Here is a 20,352-nt window from a genome sequence, read left to right as displayed (position 1 = left end):
TGTAAAGGAATCAGAAAAGAGGAATGGGAGAAGGCAGGAAGCTGTCAATCAAAAGGGATGATGGAAAAGGCTGAGAGGACCTTAGAAGAAAGGAAAAGAGGAAGAAGTTTACAGAAGGAGGCCTCACTTGTCTTCACTTTATTATTCTTTTTTTCCACCAGTGCTTTTCTCCCCTTTCCTCCCTTCTCCCTTGCATACCCTCTTGCTGCCACCCTGGCCTCCCTTCCCATCCAGTAGTCTGTTTCTGTCCCAGAACAAGGGTCTTTCTGAGTCCAGAAAGGCATGTTTCATCCACCTGGATAGCAGCAAGCAGAACTTGATGGGGATGAAATTAGTGAGCACTCTTGCTGTGTATATGAGCAATCAGTAACACACAGGCAGTGCTTTCTGTAAGAAAAATCACAGTGTCACTCAAATTGTTGAACATAAATGTGAGGTAAATAAACAGCACGTTCGAGTCAGGTGTGTAAATGAAATACCACTTGTGTCTTAGGTAGAAATTAGTGTCAGGCACCATAATGTGAAATATTACCATTTAAAAGCAGACTCCTCGTCGATTCTTATGTGAATGGGTTGCTGTGAGGGAGTGCTGGGAGTATCAGGCAGATTTGACTGGCAAATGCAGTACAAGGGCTCACGGCTTGCCAAGGGCTCCTGACAGGCTGCTGTGTATTAATACATTTATTCATTTCCACACATTCCTAACATCTAGAGTAAGTGACAGAAAACCACTAAGCTGTGGAGAGCTTCTCTAATATTTTTTGATTAGCTGACAGTGTTTGTGAAGCTGCTAATACCTCTTCATCCAGAAGAGGACATTTCTCAAACAAAATCAGAATAACCCTCAGCTAGATGTGCAATTTGTGACTGACTGCAGTAGCTCGGTCGCAGTTGGTAAATAATGCTGTCTGGTGCTGTATGGCTGCAGTGCTGTTGCTTGTACTTTTGAAATGTTTATGCTCTGTCAATCAAGAGGCAGCAGATGCCATTAAAACCATCTCAGCACTTTCTTGCTGCACAAGAATTGCGGTGTCTCTTCTAAGCATAGCAAAATGTCATGGCTTGCTGAGACCTCTTAACTTATTGCGTAGTTGTAGTTAGTTTTTCCTGATGAACTTATGGTCTAAGCACAATATAACAGGAGAAAAACTCACTGTGCGTCTCTAGACAAGTTACAAGATGCTGTTATTGACTTCCACTCAGGGCTTTGCCCTTCCACCTCACTGGCATAACTGAGGTGGTGCAAGGAGTGGTAATTCACTGTGGTATGGGCTGATAGCTGTTACAGGTAGTAAAGGAGTGAAGGCAGAGCTCCTTAGAGATGGATATAATTTATATGTAATTGTATATATGCCCTCTGGACAGAGCTCATTTAGGTATATAATCAGATTAAATATAAGACATGACACTTCCCCTGAGGAAACACCTACAGCTCATCTTTTTAATGAATATATTGGATGGAGCAGCCTTTGCTCAGGTCTGGGGCTGTGGCTCAAGGGTTCTCTTATGCACACATCAATTTTCTCCAAATCCCATTTACCAGTGGGAGGGAGAGACTTTGCAGCATCCCCAACAGGCCCATGAGCCTTTAGGCCAAGGAATTGGGTTCCCAAGATGAGGGCTGGTGGTGGGAGAAAGCCTTCACTGAGGAAGAAGCAGTATCATGTGGTTTCATGTGTCATGAAGACAATCTGCCGTCACTGTTTCTTCAAAACTGGTTCAAGGTAGAGTCCAAGAAGCCATTGCATTACAATGGCTTAATCTTTAGTTGCTTTCTACTATTTAATGTCATATATTTTGTCTAAGTGACCTATATTTTATGCCATTTATTGTTATTTCCTCTATCAGTTCTACTCTAACTAGCAGCTGACTGTGTTAGACATTGCTGTAGTCTGATTTAGTGTCATTGTCCTAGAATGTCTTATGAATCATGAGAGACAGAAAGACACCCTGACAGAATTAATTTCCCCTAATCCCAGCAATTACGTGGCTGATCATTTGGTTGGTCTCTGTCAACAGGGAAACTACAGACCTCCTCAGAAGACAGCATGTCCATCCTAGCTATACAAAGATCCTGCCTGAATATGGTTATACAACAGTTCTACATGATTTAGCTAGGTTAGATGCCTGGCCTTTAGGTGGCTGAAGTTAGATCTGATGAGTACTAGGCATCAAGAAGTTAGGGGTGTAATTGTCCTCTGGTGATGCCATCCTTCCCTTCTCACCACTGTTCTTGGAGGGAGGACTGTGTTTCTGAGATAGGTGTCTGTACATGGGTGACATGAAGCCAGACACAGGAAGTCGTTCCAAAGCCTGAAGGCTGGTGTGGGATAGCCACTGATTAAAAACTAATACAGGTTATAGGATTAGTTTTTAACTATTGCTAAAACCAGATTCCTGTACAAGAAAGTTTGGATTTTCCCAAAAAGCCTTGGTAGTTGTCTATTAGAATCCGTAATGACTTGCAAGTGGGATCTCAATCTCCTGTAGAAATTATAAAAAAAACATAACAAAATATGAGAGGGAGCAAACTGGCGTTGCCAAAGAAGCAGGCTCAATATGCTGACAGTACTTTTATAACCCAAATTTGCATTATTTCTTGGCTTCTTGTAAGCCATATAAAATATTCTTACTGTGTCATGTGTTGTAAAATCTGCCCCTGTGCATTAATATAAATAGACTAGTGGAGCCAAGACCTGGAATTGCAGCTGCAGAGATTAAAAAAAAAAATCTGGGCTTTGAGAAACTGCAGAAGTATTGTTTAGTTGTCATAGCTGTTTTAATGTTGCAGCTGCCTCAGTGGTGAGAAGGAGCAAGGGACTGTGTACGAGCGATGATATGTGAGGTTCCTTTGCACATTTAACACTGAGCATACAGGCTGAGGGACCCCTACAGTCTTGAGGGCTGCTCAGCAGACCCTTCCTGGGGCAATTAGGTGTGCAGCCAGCAGTCCCTAAAGAGGGATGTGATTGTGTGGGAAAGTAATGAGGTCGGTATGAGATGGTCTTTGGGGAGGTAAAATTGTATCACTGAATTTGATATTGCCACCCTCCTACACCTCTAAGAGACCTCTAAGAGAAAGCAGAAATGAGGAAGATGGAAGGTTCAGATATTTAGCAACACCATTTGGAGGCTACTTTGTGTTGTGTTAATCCAAGGACTTTTACTGAATCACAGGTAAAGATCTGTATATAACCTTGAACCCATTCCAATTAAATGGAATAATGCATTGTGTTCCCACAGGCTTTGAGTTACAGGTCCAATATGTGCTTTTCTCTAAGCCGGTTTCTAGATGTGGTCCTGTTGCTGCCTCTCATGCTGACTGGACTTTGGATCTTTCTGAAGTGTTGCACATGCTATAAATCATCCTTGCAGCTTCTATCTCATTTCCTAGAAACCTGGAAACTATAAGTGTGAAAGAGTTCAAAATAGTTTCTCTAGTTCAATATTATTTTTTGACAGCATCAAATGATATGCAGTTCATGGAAGGGGATTCTTCCTGCTCCTGAATTGTGAACTTTAGGAGTTTTTGGTATTTTTTAAATCAATTATGTGAAGACCAGCTTAGGTCATGAGACAGACAGACAGGTTTGGCATTTTATTGCAGATGGTGTAACTCCAAGTACAGAATTAAGTATCCCTTTCTTTGGTTTTTGGAAAATGCAGTTGCAGTCTTGCATATTTGGATTGTGGATCTTTGGGGAAAAAAAATAATGGTGAATAAATAACTCTGGGTGCCAGAATGCCAGTTGAATGCTCATCGAGTGCACAGGAATTCCTTATGAACCAGAATGAATGATGCTGGTGTCTGACAGTGTGGCTTTATAAACCTCCTGAGTGGAAAGCATAACACTTTTTTTTTTCTTATTTCTCCAAATATTTCATAGGAGATGGACTAACAATATTGTTGCTCTGTGGTGGAGTGTTGAATGAAATGAAGGGCACATTGAAGTTAAGGCAGTTAAAAATGAACATGACGTTTTTTGTAAACATCCCACTTCCCTCGGGACAATAATTTTTCATGTTGTTCCAACTTTCTTTTAAAAGGCAAAAACATAACGTACTGAAACTACAGCACCGTTTTTCCTTGCTGAGTATTTTCAAGATTTAATTAGCTCCAGCTATAGATGTGGAAAAAGAAGTGGCCAGTAGGTAGAATTTGGGGATGCTTGAAGTTTTCATAATTTAGTTTTATATTTTGTGCTTTTTTCCTTGACATCACACACTCTTGTGTTAGCATTTTTTTGTATTGACAAATCAAAATAAATAATACACAATATTAATTTGCAAATTTCTTTTAGGCAATTGAATGCGAAAGGAAAAGATAGGGTTCAGCACTTCAGCCTGAAGTGATGCTTCAGAATGAACTTAAAACTCAGTAGAAGCATTCCTAAGCAACATACGAATTCATTCATAGGTGTGGTACAATTAATGTATTTCAAGCTACAAAACTAAAGTTCTGGCAGTGTTCAGTGAATGAAAGGTTAATAAGAATTCAGGTATTAATCTAGTTCTGTTCTAGTTGCAGTTTCTGATGCAGTAATGTACCCTTGGCTTTTACACTGCCTCTCTAAAAGGGAGGCTAGTGCTTTTGGTATTTCATATATCTAGGCATATACTGACTGCTTGGACAGCTGTTAAAGTGTTATTGTGCAGGCTTTTAGCTGCCTGTCACCAAAGGTAACCTTTGCTAATCTGCCATGCTGGGAGAGCTACTGCATTTCAGGGGTGTGCAGTGGAATGCCAGGTGGTGCTACTGGGCAGTGCAGGGTGAGCAGGCTAGTGGGACTGTGGGACTTTGCCAAGGGCACTTGCCACAATAGTCTTGGGTTTTGTTGACCTGCTTTCACTGTATTGTCACCTGATCAAAACGTCTGTGTGCTGCACCTCATGTGTTCATTAATCCCAAAAAGATTTATGGTATCTTGAGGGGGCTTAGAAAACACAAGTGTTCCTTGGAAGCAAATACTGAGATAAGGGTGAAAAGGTGGCTCAAAGACTTTTTTTCCTGCTTTTCTGCCTTGTCATAGAAGTAATGACAGGGCAAGAATGGGAGTAGCAATAACCAAATGCAGTGTTTGGAGGGTCTTTAGGACTGCTGAGAGTCCATGTGGAGATAAATGTTGGGGGAAACAGATTCCCCAGAATGTGCATGCTGGATGTGCCACACAGCTGTTGTGTACTCTGTGCTCCAGGCGATGGATGGGAAGATGACATCTCTGCACCAGTGTTTTTCTGCTGATTAGGTGTACTGCATTGACTGCAGTGCTCTGTGCCCTCTCAATCCAGTGCCAATTTCCTCAAGTGTTAAAATGCTTTTTCAGACCTGAAAACAGAGGAGAGATGTAACAAGAGCAACTGGAAGGAGGTAATGGAATAGGAAAGGGGTGATGTCAAGAGAGCCATGTTTTTAGAGAGGACATGCTGCAAAGATGCTTTAGGAAAATGTTCTTGAAGTTTTTTATCTCCTCAGCTCCAGTAGAGAGTCATATAATGATTTTGGTTGGAAGAGACTTCAAAGATCATCCAGTTCTAACTTCCCTACCATGAGTAGGGTCAACTTCCACCCTGGCTTGGCTTTGAACACTTCCAGAAGGGGGGGCATCCACAGCTTCGCTGGGCAGCCTGTTCCAGTGCCTCACCACTCTCATAGTAAAGAATTTCTTCCTTATATCCTATCTAAATGTGCCCTCAGTCAGTTTAAAGCCATTTCCCATTGTCCTATCACTACATGCCCTGGTAAAAAGTCCCTGTCCAGCTCTCTTGTACTTCCCCTTTGGGTACTGAGAAGCCACAGTAAGGTCACCCTGGAGTCTTCTCTTCTCCAGGCTGAACAACCCCATCTCTCTCAGCCTGTCTTCATGGAATAGGTGCTTCGGCCCTTGGATCATCCTTGTGGACCTCCTCTGGACTTGCTGCAAGAGGTCCACATCTTTCCTGTGCTAGGGATCCCAGACCTGGACACAGTACTCCAGGTGGGGGTCTCATGAGCATGGAATAGAGGGGGAAAACCACCTCCCTCAGCCTGCTGGCCACAATGCTTTTGATGCAGCCCAGGATGCAGTTGGCTTTTTGGCCTTCAAGTGCACATTGCTGAGTCATGTTGAACTTCTCATCCACCAGCACATCCAAGTCCTTGTCCTTGGGGCTGCTGTCAATCCAGTCTCTGCCCAGCCTGTACTTATGCTTGGAAGTAAAATGGCTGTCCTAACACAGCGTTAGCAAAGTGCAGTCTCCCTTCTTGCTGTCATTTCAGAATGGCTAAACCACTGTGGAATGGGAAGGGGACAGTGGCTTACTTTGTGGTCTTTCTTTTCCTTTTGGTTCTCTACTTCATTGCATCCAAGAGGGCTTTGGCAACACAAATTCCCCTTCAAGGCATACAGCATGTGTCAGGCTGTATAATCTATACAATATTCCCAGCTATTCAGCAAACTAAAAGAACGGGTGAGGGGAATGAGGTCAGTAAGAAATGCTTTGTATTGATGAAATCCTGTTCTTCTGCATATAATTTCAGTATCCAGTTTCTTTAAAATTCAGATGACTTCCACATCACAAATCTAGTTCATACAAAAAACCCCACTTGGAATAGACCTTACATAGACTGATTGATGATTTATTTTTTGATGAAGATGAAAAAGAGAAGAAAAATGCCTTGCTTTTTGTGGGGTGAGAAAAGGCAGGCAAAAATATTTGAATGGTAATTCTCATGGACAAATAATTCCACAGTTATCAAAGTGATTATTGTTGGGTGAAATAATCAAAAAAAGAAGGTATACAGACAGTTGAGCATAAAAAAATAAAGACAAGTAAGAAAAATTGCCGACTCTTTTCTCTCTCTGACTCCTTTCGTGGAGATTGAGATACCTTTCTTTTGCCAAGTCAGGTGATGAACCACTTATTAATTAAGTGGTTGAAAAATGTAGTTGAAAAAGGAGTTCAGAATTCGAGACAGCTCGGCATGGAGGAAACCATCTCTGTGATCAATTCTGTCGGTTTTTGACACCTTAATTAAAGTTATCCTTGGCAGTGTGAAGGCAGCTCAAGTGCTGGGAAAAGTGGGCAGCTAAGCATTTTGTTATGGTCATTTGGGAACAAGGGAACGAAAGGGATCAGCAGCCAGCCCTGATTTCCACCAGAAAGAAACAACTGTCGGCATTGTGGTGCAATGGGCATGGAGCACCAGGACAGATCTGGGCTGGCTCAGGCGGATCGCTTCCATGGTGGAGTGCCACAGCTCGGGACTACAAAACATTGGGATCTTCCCTGGCGACCGTGGCTTATGTTTCATGTGATCCTGTGCCAGCCATTCTGTCACCCAACACTTCTGGTCTCCATCACATCATTTGCCTCTCTTTCCGACATTTGAGCTATGTAGGATTGCAGTTGTCTCTCAATCCATACACTCCTTCCCTAGCAGGGGTGGGGTGGTGAAAAGTGGGACGGTGATCTTGCAGAAATCCTTATGTTACTGGGAAAATGGTGATTTAACTGTGGAAAAGTAGAAAAAGTTGAGGTCTTGTTTGGAGAACTGATTTTAGTTCTGGCCAAGTTGTTTAAAATAAACTGTCTTTAATGAAATGTCTAAGAAAAAAATGAAGACATATTAGTATGAGGGGGAAGAAAAATAATTGTCCCCTCTGCTGTCCTGTCATAGTTATATAAAAAATAGTATAGTTTATTACAGCAAACAATAGATTTCTCTACTTGGTTGCTGAACCAAATTGTTTTTTAAAAAATCTGTAATTTAAGACCCCTTGAGCTTTTTTTCTTTGTCTGAATGTTTCATTTCATTTGGAGGGGTTAATTCATTTGCATCTAATTAAATTTAGGCTGGTTTGACATTAAAAACAAAGTTTCACAATGAAAAAGTATTTTTTTAGAATATGTTGAAATGCAACATTTCAGCATCTTTGGAAACAAGAAGCTCTCAGAAAATTTCACAATGAAATATGCACTGTTCCAAGATCCCTCCTGCCTTTTTTGTTTTGTTTTTCTTCAGTTTGTTTGTTTTGTGGAAGAGTCCCACCAACTGTGGGCTGGATTCAGATATAAAGTTTTTCTCTCTGTCACAGCCTTTTTCAATGAATTTTCTATTCACAAAAAAATTGTTTTCATCCGGTTTTAGCTGTGTTCTTTGCAAAATGCTTATTTTCCTTGCAGAATTCAGATGGAGGAAAAAAATAAAATCTATGTCACCTCCATGTTTGCTATCACAGATCCACTGCCTTGCCTTGATGTGTGTGACACTTTACCAATCACTCAGGTGATTGGTAAAGAGAAATGGATCGTCTAGTTTGCTCAAGACAGAAAATGAAAGATCCTGATAAAGGAAATGAGCCCATTTTAAGAACTTTGAGGGAGAGCTTTGTTATGAAGCACAAAAAAAGAAAATACATGAAAACCCTGTTGGACCCCATCTGTTCATGAGATTCCTTTGGTGGGAATCTAACTCTGAAGGCTGATCAGAGAGCAGATCATTGTTTCTTTTAAGTAGTAGTTACAAATGGATATTTATGTTCTTCTGCAATAATGTTTTGAGTAGAGTTCTTTCCAGTAAATTAATTAGCATCAACCAGTAACTGCTTAGTGGCTGGTAAGCAGAAGTATTGCACTTAATTGGATAGGTCAGCTCAAGAGAGAGATTGTTATAATATTATTATTTAATATTTATGCTGTTTAGTCTAGAGAAGGCTTGGGCAGTTAGAGCAATGAATGTATGTGAAAGGCTTTTGCAAGAAGAGCATAGGTTTTTTTTTTCCTGGTACTGTTTAGGGCACAAAGCTCAAGCCAAGGAGAGTGAAGATGAAGGGCTGATGGTAGAAGTGGCTCAAGAATTCCTCCTGTTCACTGGCTGCCCCTTGCTCAGCCCCAGCTCCAGCTGCTCACTATCTCAGTCATGCTGATATGAATCTGTGTAAAGACAGAGCAGATTGCTCCAATGACCCAGGTTTAGAATAATAATAATAATAATAATAATAATAATAATAATTCTCTGCTGAGTGGATGGAAGGGAGCTGTGAGCCTGAAAAAATTGAAGAGGCTCTGGATCACTGTCATCTTGATAGAAACCCAACCCTTTTTTTCCCTGACTCCATACGTGTGGTAACGGTCCAAATTACAGAATCACAGAATCAATTAGGCTGGAAAAGACCTCTGAGATCGTTGAGTCCAACCTATGACTTGCATAATTTGTCAGTTTGTTGGGAATGGGAAAATGTGCTTCACTGAGGTTCTAACTCAGTGGCTTTAGTAAGGACTTCACTGGGCAACCTCCCTGTGTCCAGTGGTGTCCCTGCCCTCAGAACTTAGGTTGTACTGAGGATAAAACAGCTGGATAATTGGACCAAGCCTTGTACATTTGAATTTTTTGTGACTTTGTCTCAGGCTCAAGGGGAGGAGTTCATATACTTAGTGGTATTCATCAGTATTTTCCCATGGAAAACGAAGAAGGACTTTCCAGGAGAAAACTGGGAATACATGTCAATAAAAAGTGAAATGAAGTTTTACTCAGTAAAAGGGTCCTTGGGAGCATGATGGAGATACAGTGATAGTCTGCCATGAGTGAATTCCATGGCAACTACCAGTCTTTGATGTATTTGCCTAATTTTTCTTGGTAAAGATCATTTTTGGTATGCGAGCTCTATATATATGTGATTTGTCTTCCCACCAGCACAGTTGTAAGGTAACGCTAATAATTTCATGTCTGACTTTAAAAGTCAAAGTGCAATTTCCTTCTTTGTGATCTGTTCTATTTATCATGCAGATATTTGCATATATTACTGAAAAGGTTTTTCTAGTTTGTTGAGTATCTTTGTTATCATACAGCTTTTAATATTTTAATTATAAAAATAGAGGCGAGCTGGACTACTGAAATTAAATCTGGATCTTTACCTGCACAAAGCATTTCATGTGCCAGAAGCAACATATTTTTATGACTCTGAATTAATCTTTTTTTTTTTTCCCCTGGAAGCTTTTCAGAGGAAATTTCAAAATCCGACCCTTCCATTGTGATTGGGAATGCGTTTTGGTTTTGTTTCAATTTCCATGGCAACAGGAAAATTTGTTTTCTGACAGCCTCTGAGAACAAAACTCTAACTTCCCTGTGCTGTTTTGAATACATCAGTTTACATTTTTATCCCTTCAAGTATTTTGAATCCCTCTCCTTAACCTCTTGACTCCATTTAGCTCTGTGAAAACCAGTCTGTTTCTCTGTAGTCAGCACAGACAGGTTTTTTCCCATACTTTCCTAGTTCTTCAGATATAATTTGATTCAGTATGCCGATATCAGAAATATAGCCACATTTATTTTATGCTTAGACTAAAAGTTCCATTCTTTCCTTAGAGGAGCATTATTACTTTTTAAATTACTTCTAAGCACTAAATTTATTTCAAATCTGGCTTCAAGGTTGTGGAATATAACCTCTATAATTTTAAAGTCGGGAGCTTACTTGTCTGTTATGTTTTGCTTACATTCATATATCTTACACTGTTTGACATGCTGATCAGCCAGTCCGTGAGTGTTCTTGAAGAGTGCCAGCTACATGATCATTAAATTAGGTACTGTCTCCTGCAATTTCAAACATAATATATTAATTAATTTCTGAAGAGATGCCAGGCTTCTGTGGTTTGCAAAGCTTCATCATTCACTGTGTGAATTATGAAATCTCATTGTATTTAACACTGACATCACCTATGCCACCAAATTATCATAAGTGGTGGAAAGCTTCAAGATATATCATTTAAATACAAGCAGCCTCTTAAGTTGGAGTGTGAAAGAAGAATGGAAGAAAGGGACATGACAGTCTTAATCTTCTGGGCTTTGCCTACATGTTAGCTCCCTCCACAGGTATTTGTGGAATTAATCTCTGTATCCCAGCAGAAAGTGTTTAATCTGTGAATCTGCTGTAAATGCTGTTGTGCCATTCCAAGCCTGGACAGTTTTCTTGCCTTAGTTCCTCTCCAGCTGAGCTAGAATACATCCATGGCTCCTTAACTGGAGGGGAAAGTATTTCTAATAAGTCCCTAAACCTCCCCCTGCCCTTTGTCCCTTCTCCATAAAACCAAACTAAGGCAACCCTGACCTGTGAGTTACTGTCAGCAGGAATTAATGGGGCAGTGCAAACCTTTGAACTCTGCTTTGCCACCATAACAGTTGAAGGACTTTAGAAAAAGAATTGTAAAAACTGATCTTGTATCACAGCTTCTGGGGATAGAGAGCATTTTTGGAGGACAGCTGGCACCCTCAGTAGGCACTTCCAGCTGCTTCATAACTCTTTAGAGAATGTTTTGCTCATACAGGGTAACTTTCATTTCATTAAAGTATTAATAAGATTTAACTTCCAACGTGGTCTATTTGGGCAGTTATATGCAGTTTATTTACAGGCTTTTGCTATATTTATCCATGCCTTCGGTATAGTTGCTTCTCATTATTAATAGATATTTATATTATACAGACTTTGTTGATGCTGATACAATCGAGTTTTCCATTAATGTTGAGATCTGAGCTTAATTATGCACTCTGCACTCCTGTTTGAAAGTCATGATAAAACTGGTCTGCATTTTTAATTTTTGCTGTCAGTGAAATATAGCCAGCTTGTATTCATTACCAGCATAGATATTTATAACTACATCTGATTTTTATTTTCTTAGTTGTTAGATCTTTTATTGCTTTTCTTACATGGATTATCTGAGAAAAGTGCATAGGCTCTAAATTGTGGGAAGAGTCAATCCTTATATCTTAATATGTACCAAGCAAACCTATCATTGCTCATCTGATTTAAGAGTTGTTTTGCTTTTAGATAAATATTTTTGAGACTGTATCTATTTATGACTTTAGCCTCTTGTGAATTGTTACTGGAAGTCATCGGTTGTGGATTCAGAAGTATCAGTTAATCATGCAGGAAAGGGAACATGGGTGAAACACAAAGATTTCTTCCTGTGAGAAAGTGAGCAATCATTTTTGTTCTAGATTAGTTCACTAGAAACTGTGAAACTGTATTCCAGTCCATGCATTTGTAAATGTTTGAAATAACATTTTCAATTTCTGTGAGTGTAAAGAAACAGTTATTTTTTCCAGCATCTATCCCTACTCAGTCAAAACAACTTATTCTGTAATAAATATAGGAAAACCAGTTACAGTATAAAATCAAATGTCAGAAAAAAATATATTGCTCAAGTATCTAATGATTCTTGATGCTTCATTTTTATCTCTTGATATATTCATGTAGGAGGTGCTGAAATAATTCTTAAACCACAGAATTTTCATTGTGTCTGAAATTAATGTGAATCCTTATTAAATACCGTAGGCTTTGGAATAATTCAGAATACTTTGTATCAAAACATCTTTATTTCTTCTCGGCCCTTCCATAAAAATACTGTTAGGAGCAGACTAGAAAGCTGAAGCTCTGGTTGCTGCAAAGGACAGAGAGATGTGCTGCTCTCAGCAATATGAATCTGTGGACCTCAAATGGACTTGTGCGAGGAGAAAGACTGAATCTACAGCCCAGTCTGAGCCTTCTGACAGGGCACACGTGTAGGAGAGAGGTGAAGGACTCTTCTCCTCCCAGCCTGGTGAAGAGCTGTGTCTTTGTTCTTTGGAGGTCACTGGCAAACAGAGGCATCTTTGTGGTTCCCGGCCAGAGTGAGGTGATGGAGAGAGCAGTTTAGGCACTTCTTCCTTTGTAAACTCTTTGGACTGGCAGGTGTAGTCTGGAGCCAAGGAGTGATATCAGGAATTAATTGCCTCCATAGACAAGAAAATTAATTTGCAATTATTGTACAAGCTACAGTCTTCTAGAACTTGTCTTGTTAACTGCCATCTACATTAGAAAAACAGCTCGAATTTCACTGTTGGTGCAAAGACCATCACAGATTTACAGATGAAACCAAGGAGTCTAGGCAGTCACAGCTAGGCTCAGTGGGTTTTAATAATCTCTATACCACAGACCTCTCCAGTCCTTCAGTTTCTGATCTCCATCCACAGGAAGTGTTTGTAAATTCGGGGTTGGAAAGGTCCTGTGTTCTAGGCCATCATGTTCTCTCAACACAGAGGAGAGTATTAAAGCTGTCCCACAGGGCATATTGGCCTTTCCAGGGGAAGGGCATTATGGCTTACTGTAGTACAAAAACAGATCTGCTATATTTTTATATCCCTCTTTTAATGAAATTTCTCTCTAAATCCTTTTTATTCTTTATTTTTCAGTGTGGGATAGCAGCGCTCTATCAGCATTAGAAAAATAAAATTTTTGTTTACTTTGTTAGTTTGTGACAGCTGGCTTTGACAAAGATGGTGGATTGATTTTATCTTGTCAGCAAATTATATCCATTCATCTGCAGCCCCGGAAACCTGCTTGGATCGTGGAAATGCGTCTGGTCCCAGTTTCAAATTGAATTGTCTCATTTTTATTTGACATGAGGGAGCATGGGCACTTAGATCATAATTTCATTTCTGTGCATCACAATCCAGGGAGAAATCACTCACCCCGTTCCTCCCAGTCCTCTCCCATCCCCAGAACAAACTTTGGTACCTCTCAACTGTAACTGTCTGTCAGTTCTAAGCTTTCTGGAAGGTATTTATGGCACAGAAGAACTGTTCAGGTAAACATGGCTCCTTCTGTGAATTCCTATTTGTGTGCATAAGCTTTCCTTGGGAACACTGAAGATGGTATTCATTCCTTGGGAACACTGAAGACGCATTTAATTCCTGATATTGTCAATGAACTTCTCTTTATGCCCAGTGACTGCCATTCTTTGTGAGGTCCTTTTTACTGGGTAGATGATAATGGGAGAATAGGAAGGTGTCTGATAAAAGTTTGCTATTGGGATCTGGCAGCCTCTTCTGTTAGTTAACACTCATACTTGTGAGCTTCCCAAAGGTTCCCATTTTTAGGAGCCTAAAAATGGACAAAGTAACTTGCAAACTAAACAGTGACTGGAACATACCTCTATTTGACATCTCTCTGAACATCACAGATATTTTTGGTGACAGAAAGTCTGAAGGTATATGAGTGGGCCGAGTTCATTAGAAGACATCATTGTAGCCTAATTGATTGCAATTAACTTTTGCCCTCAAAACACAGAGCAGAGAGCCCAAGCTGAGCTTCTCTGGAGGTTAGAGTTAGTTGAGACATGGAAAAAGCAGCTGGTAGCAGACAGCCACTAAACAAACGAAACCTTGTTCTAGTCAGAGCCTGAACTGTGACAAGGTGGTAGCAGAGGAGGAATCACTGATTGTTCTGGAATCTTCACGTCCTGTCCTGGGCATTTATCAGCTGTAGTAGCTGCTTCATTTAATTTAATTTCAAGACAAGGTATTTGCTTTAAAATCTGTTTTGTTGAGTGCAATTCCTGGTAGAGTGACTGAGAGCCTGAGTGCATTAACTGATAAACTGGCTTGGGAAGGGCTTGTTAGCATAAAGAGCAAATATGAGATTCAGCAGTAGCTAATGGTAGTCCTTCTAACTCCTCAGCCTGACATACGTCCAGCCTATGACTAAAGGAAATAGAATAGAAAGAGTATGGGTTGAGAAACCTGGGGGGTTTGGTAATTAGAAATTAATTACACCATAATACATTTTTTGTTTGTCTTTGGTATAACTGATAGCAACTGGCTATCAGCCAGTTGCTTATCAATACAAGCAGCAAAATATACCGTTACTAAAGGTTTCTGAGGCTCAGTAAAATGTCTATTTTAAGTTTCTTAAACAGGTTATTTCACTTAATAACACTTACATAATAGGATGCAGTAAAATTTTATTTTCTCTGTTTCCTTATGCATGCATTGCAGGACAGACAGATTGACCTTCTGTAACCTGCCTAGAAAAGGGCAGTGGAGGCTTGGTATACATTAGCTTTAAATATTTTAGAGATTAATGTGATTTCCACAAGAGATTTTGGGCAGTGTTTTTGCATGTTTTCTATAAAAGAGAAGAGAATTATTTTGAGAAAAAATATTTCAGAAGACTGGAGTGTTTGCTTTTCATCTGAGGCATCCAGACTTTTTATTAGCAGTATTAAAATACTTTTAGAGACACAGACCCCTTCGTGAAACTGATTTCCAGCTGATCTCTCCAAGCATGGTTACTAACAGCCTCCTCCAGAGGGTCAGTGTGCATCATCAAGAAAAAATAGATATAAAATAACTCTTTAATTATTTTAGGATTGGCTAATGTAGCTCAAATTCATAATGAATCTCTGATTGGAAGTGGAACCCAAACACTTTCTTATGTTTTCCTTTGGTTTATTGGATAGGAGCAGGAATTGTAGAGCAAATGGTTAAATTTTTTGAACACTTTGTTTGAAAATAATGTTTTACAGTGATCTCTTGCCTTCTGTGGCCATTAGAGAGATTTTCCTAAGCAGTCTGATGCATTAGTGCTCATAATTCTAGTTTGTGACTATGATTATTTCTTGGTGCTGAGTGAAGCAAGAGATCATAAAATCAAAATGCAAAGCTTTTAGCTGTACTCCTGGCTAGCAGGAAATCAACATCTTTGCTAACTGGACAGAAACTGGACTAAGTGATGAATTCATCTGACTGAAAAATTGGATAGATTCTCCCAGAAGATGGCAGTGCACCTATGAGTACTGTTCTGCCAACTTTGTAAGTTATGTAATTTCTAGCTGTTTTTTCCAATATTGAGTGCAATAATAAAACAAGTAGGGACAGAAACTACAGAGTGTGTGTGGATACCGATGGTACTTTTGATCTTGAAATCTGAAGTGAGTACTAGTAATTCACAAAGGCCTGTCTTGCAGGGATAGTGACGAAGTGGATGCTTTTGAGTAGGTTGACAAGTTACTCATCATTTTGCTACACTCATCAGCCTAACAGAGATCCCCTTTCCACTGGAGCCCTTCAGATAATTCCTATGCAAAAAACAATGACTACATCCAGAGCTTTAAAATATGTCTGAGTTCTCAAAGAGTCATTGTTCTCAGAAGAATGGATATTGTAGGATAAGAGTAACTAAGAAGTGGAATAAATGATGAGATTTGAAAGTCTGGCCATGTTATATCTTTGCTCCACTGTTTCTCATCAAAGAATTTCTTCATTCAGATAGGGATCAAAACCATATGTTCAAAAACACCAAATAAGACTGCTTCTGTAGTAGTTGTAGTCTAAGAGCAATCAGTAATTGCTGTAAATTTAGGGAAGTTTCAAGTTCAGTTTCCAAAGCAGGAGTCTAAGTGTGGATTTTAAAACATGTAATCAAACCAGAACTACTTAACCTTTCAAAAATTGATGCACTCCTTATAATTTTGTTTATTTCAGAATTAGAAGTAGGGAATGCTAATATCTCTTTAAAAAAACCCAAACAATCTATAGCTATAATTTGCAAGTAAAACCCAGTAGTTGTTCTAGAACGATCATCTTATGAACTGTTTGATATGTATATTTACATATATAAGCAAGTTCTTTTTTTGTGATTTTTTTTGTACCTGAATGAAGAGACGTTTGTAAAGAGTGGAGAGGGAAAAGAGGAGGCTTTAGACACATAGCAATGCTTACACGTAAATTTCGAAACTAAACCTTTCCATCTCCATGTTCTGTCTTTCCCAGAATTACTACCAGTAAGCTAAAGCACATTTAAATATTTATTCTCTGTAGCTTAGTCTGAAAAAAAAAAAGTTCTGTTCTGGGTCATTTGTAACTATTTACTTAGTTTTCCAAACAGCAAAAATACACTAACAGTAAAAAGGAAAAAAAAACCCCTGCAGCTGTTTCTTAAACATTAAGAAGTGATGAAAAAACAATTGTGTGCTCTTTTTCTGCAGTCAGATATAATTGCATATTCTTGTTCTACTGCTTAGACACTGTGGATGCTAATTTTACTAAATTAATATATGCTGCATCATTTCCTTTGCACAAAGCACAAAACCGAGCAAGAAATTAAAATTTGGTTGCTTTTTTTGTTTGTTTTCTTTCAGTTTTCAGTTTCCTTCTCCTCCAGTAAGTCATGGGAGCTGCAAGATACATTGGGTTCTTAATTTTTTCGATGTCAACCTGCCATTTTAAAAGTGTGTTTGTCTTCCTCACAGAGGAAGCATCTTTAGTTTCTTTTAGGACTCATCTGTGATTGACCATAAACTCAGGCAAAATCTTCCTTAGCACCTGAAGAGGCACAGCAGCACCTTCCCATTCAAATGGCCAGCAGACCTCTCTAGCCCATCTTTGATGGCCAAACCCATAGTTCATATGTTGTATGAAGGGGGCAGCAGTGATGGATATGATCTGTTCACCCACTCACTAGTAGAGCCTATTGCCAATACCCACTTCTCCACCTAATAATCCACCTTTCACTACTGGCAAGCATCTTTCTCCTTTGTCAGGAGAAGGCTCACACTAAACCACAAACTCCCTCCTCCTTTTTAACATGACTTTCCTGGTGCTTGCACGACTCACAGTGCTTGTGTGACTGACAGAGCTTTTGGGTTCTGTGCGGCTGCTCAAACTGCTGGCTTTGTGTAATCTGGATATGCTGTGACATGTAAATGATGCTGCTTGCTATTTCCTTGTTCCTACTGTTTAAAATCTCAATAAAAGTGAAAAATACCACTATACAAACTGCAAATAGCTGGCTACTCCACAATAAGGCAAGCTACCTCAGCACCAATAAAATATTGACATTACTTTCTTTGTGTATTTTTTCCCGGTGTTTCTTAGTGAATTCTCCATCTTTAATGTCACCACTTGAGGTAAACTCAACCTTGTTTTTTGGTCTAGAAGAGTGTTGTTCTGGGCCAAATTCTGGAACTTTTATGGAAGCAAATGGTATTTACATAAGGGACAGTAAAGAGTACTAAAAATGAAGGATCACAACATGGGACATTCCGTAGGGTCAGTGACTCGCAGAGAATTTTTCTTTGTTTTGTGAACTGCATATGACTTATGAATAAAGTTGCCATACTTTCTGTAATTAAACCATTAAAGCTGGCTTCTGTAACAGGCTATTTTGATTAAATTTTTCAAATGTATGTGCCCAGGATACTGAACTTCACCTGATACTTTCTTACAGTAGTAGTTTTAGGGTTATGTGTTTTGAGGGGGGTTTAAAATTATTTCATATCCAGCCATGTTTTTTGCCTACCTCTTGGCTTATATGGATCTGCCTGTCTTTCCCAAATGTTAAGAGGTTCAGTCCATAGGACATGCTGAAACTATGTTAACTATACTGGAGTCTTTCTGATAGCCCAGTCACAGCTTTGTTGATAAGACAAGAAAATGGGGGAAGCTGGTTGCAGTCTTTCTGCAATATTTAAGTGTAACTAATAGCCTAATGCTTACAGTGCTCCTCTAGGAAGTAGGAGAGCCAAGTCTGAGTTTCCCTTCAGCCAAAGTGGTTTCAAAAATTAACTCCCAGGCCAGCCCGCACCTGAAACTCATCCTTCTCTTGGAATTTTGACAATAGATAGCAAAAAAAATAGGATAAAAGGGATGCTTCAGTGGGACAGAAGGATCGTGTAGGCATCAGAAGTGGCTTTCACTTGATCAGTTTGTGTTGCCTTGTCCACAATCTTGCTACAGTCCCTGATGGTGTAGCCATCATGGCTACTGCTCATACACTGTCCCACTGCCAACCAATTCTATGCAGTCCACTGCATCCAGTGTCCTGCAAACCAGTCACCTTACTATTTGTGGTGATATCAGATTGGGTGGCCTGAAGGTCCTGGGAAGGAAACCAGATCCTCATACAACTAAGTCACTCTTTTCAGCACACAATACACTCATCCTGAAAACAATCTGGCCAAAGTTTGCCTTCTAGGTTCTCCTCAGGGACTTTGTGAAATTGCACACATTTCTCTTGTGATTCAAAACCAGAACTCACAGAAAACAGGTAGTTTATGAGCACGGTATTTGTTTGGCTTGTGTCTGGAAGCAGTGTCAAAGAGGTACACAAGCTGTACCAGGTATTTTGAACACACTCTGAGACTGCAAGTACAGCACCAAACCTCATTAAGACTCAAAGTGGATGTTGTCTGGACACGATTTACAGAGGACCTGGCTATGTTTAGGAGTTCTCACAACTCTTCTGTCACTACCCTTTTCATAAGCCCCTTAATCTGTCTTTTCAATTAAAGGTGCAGACAAGCCTCTGCTGTGCCATCTAACCTTGGAAAATATTAACTTTTGTGAGTAGCTCCTACTCAATAGATAACACATTTCCAGCAGAGTGCTGAATTTGAGCTTTTCCCTGTTCAGTTCTTGTCCCAGGTGAACCATAAGGTGCCAAGTTTTCCCCCAGAAGCATTCAGTGCACTGTAGAGGGAAGAGGAGGCTTGGACATAGCCTACAACATTGCCTGCACCAACCTGTGCAAAGACAGGGGGGCTGCCTTCCCATCCTGGTGATCCAGGTATAGGAGGAGTTGAAGAACTGCTTTCCTTTCCAAAGCCATGTGTTTCTGGCCCTTGAATAAAGTATATGGATAAAGTGTCTTCCATGCTCTGAGCTGCCACTTCACATGATGACTGGTGACAGACCAGAAGTTGACTTCTTGCCTCTGTGGTGTTTTCGGTATGGATGCTGAGGAAATCTCCTAAAAAGGGTGCCTTGGAGGGCATTATCTCTGATGGGCAGAAGAGCCAGGCAAGGGATTCAGGCTGGGAGGACCCTGAAAAGGCCTTCAGGAAAGGTGAGTTGACTAACTGATGAATCTGAGTTCAAGCCTCCTGAAGAGCAGTGATGTGAACGTGGCACAAATTCTCTTCAGCCTGGAACTTAACACCCAGTGGGAGCTGTATGGGCTTAGGATTCAAATGCGGGAACAAGGTCTCTGTGGAAAATCTGTTGAGAGGCTATATTGCAAGTTAGAGTTTATATCCAACTATAGATATGTTTAGGAAGGGAGAACATTAAAGAAATACAAGTTTCTTGCGAAGCCCTTTTATTGATGAAAAGGTCTGGATGGTATTGAAAGAGCTGTTTGGGCAGTTCTTGTGCTATGCAAGTTTGTTATGGAGCACCTATAGCAGAGCACCTTCTTCAATCAAGGCCCAGAAATAAATAACCATATACATCTGTCTCCTTTTGTCCTAGGCTGCATTTTTGGATTCATCCTACCAAAGCAATTTATTAATTAACTACAGGCTTATGTCTATACATGTACACATATTTCTCTAACAACTGTGGAGAAAGATGCTCAGATGATGTAGAAACAGTAAATTCTGTGAAGTTTTTTTGTGCTAAGTAATAAATCTTGCTGACTGTTATAAATAAACCATGTTGCTTGTCAGGTTAAATACAAGTAGTGGAGTAATATTATTGAATTTGTGTATTGAATATTTATTTTATTTTTAATCACAAACTAATTTTCTCTACAGCACTGAGAATCAGGTGAATTATAGAAG

The sequence above is a fragment of the Neopelma chrysocephalum genome, unplaced genomic scaffold, assembly GCF_003984885.1.
Source record: "Neopelma chrysocephalum unplaced genomic scaffold, ASM398488v2 Primary Assembly neopelma1_80b, whole genome shotgun sequence".
Lineage (NCBI taxonomy): Eukaryota > Metazoa > Chordata > Aves > Passeriformes > Pipridae > Neopelma > Neopelma chrysocephalum.
Note: the sequence above shows the minus strand (reverse complement) of the source record.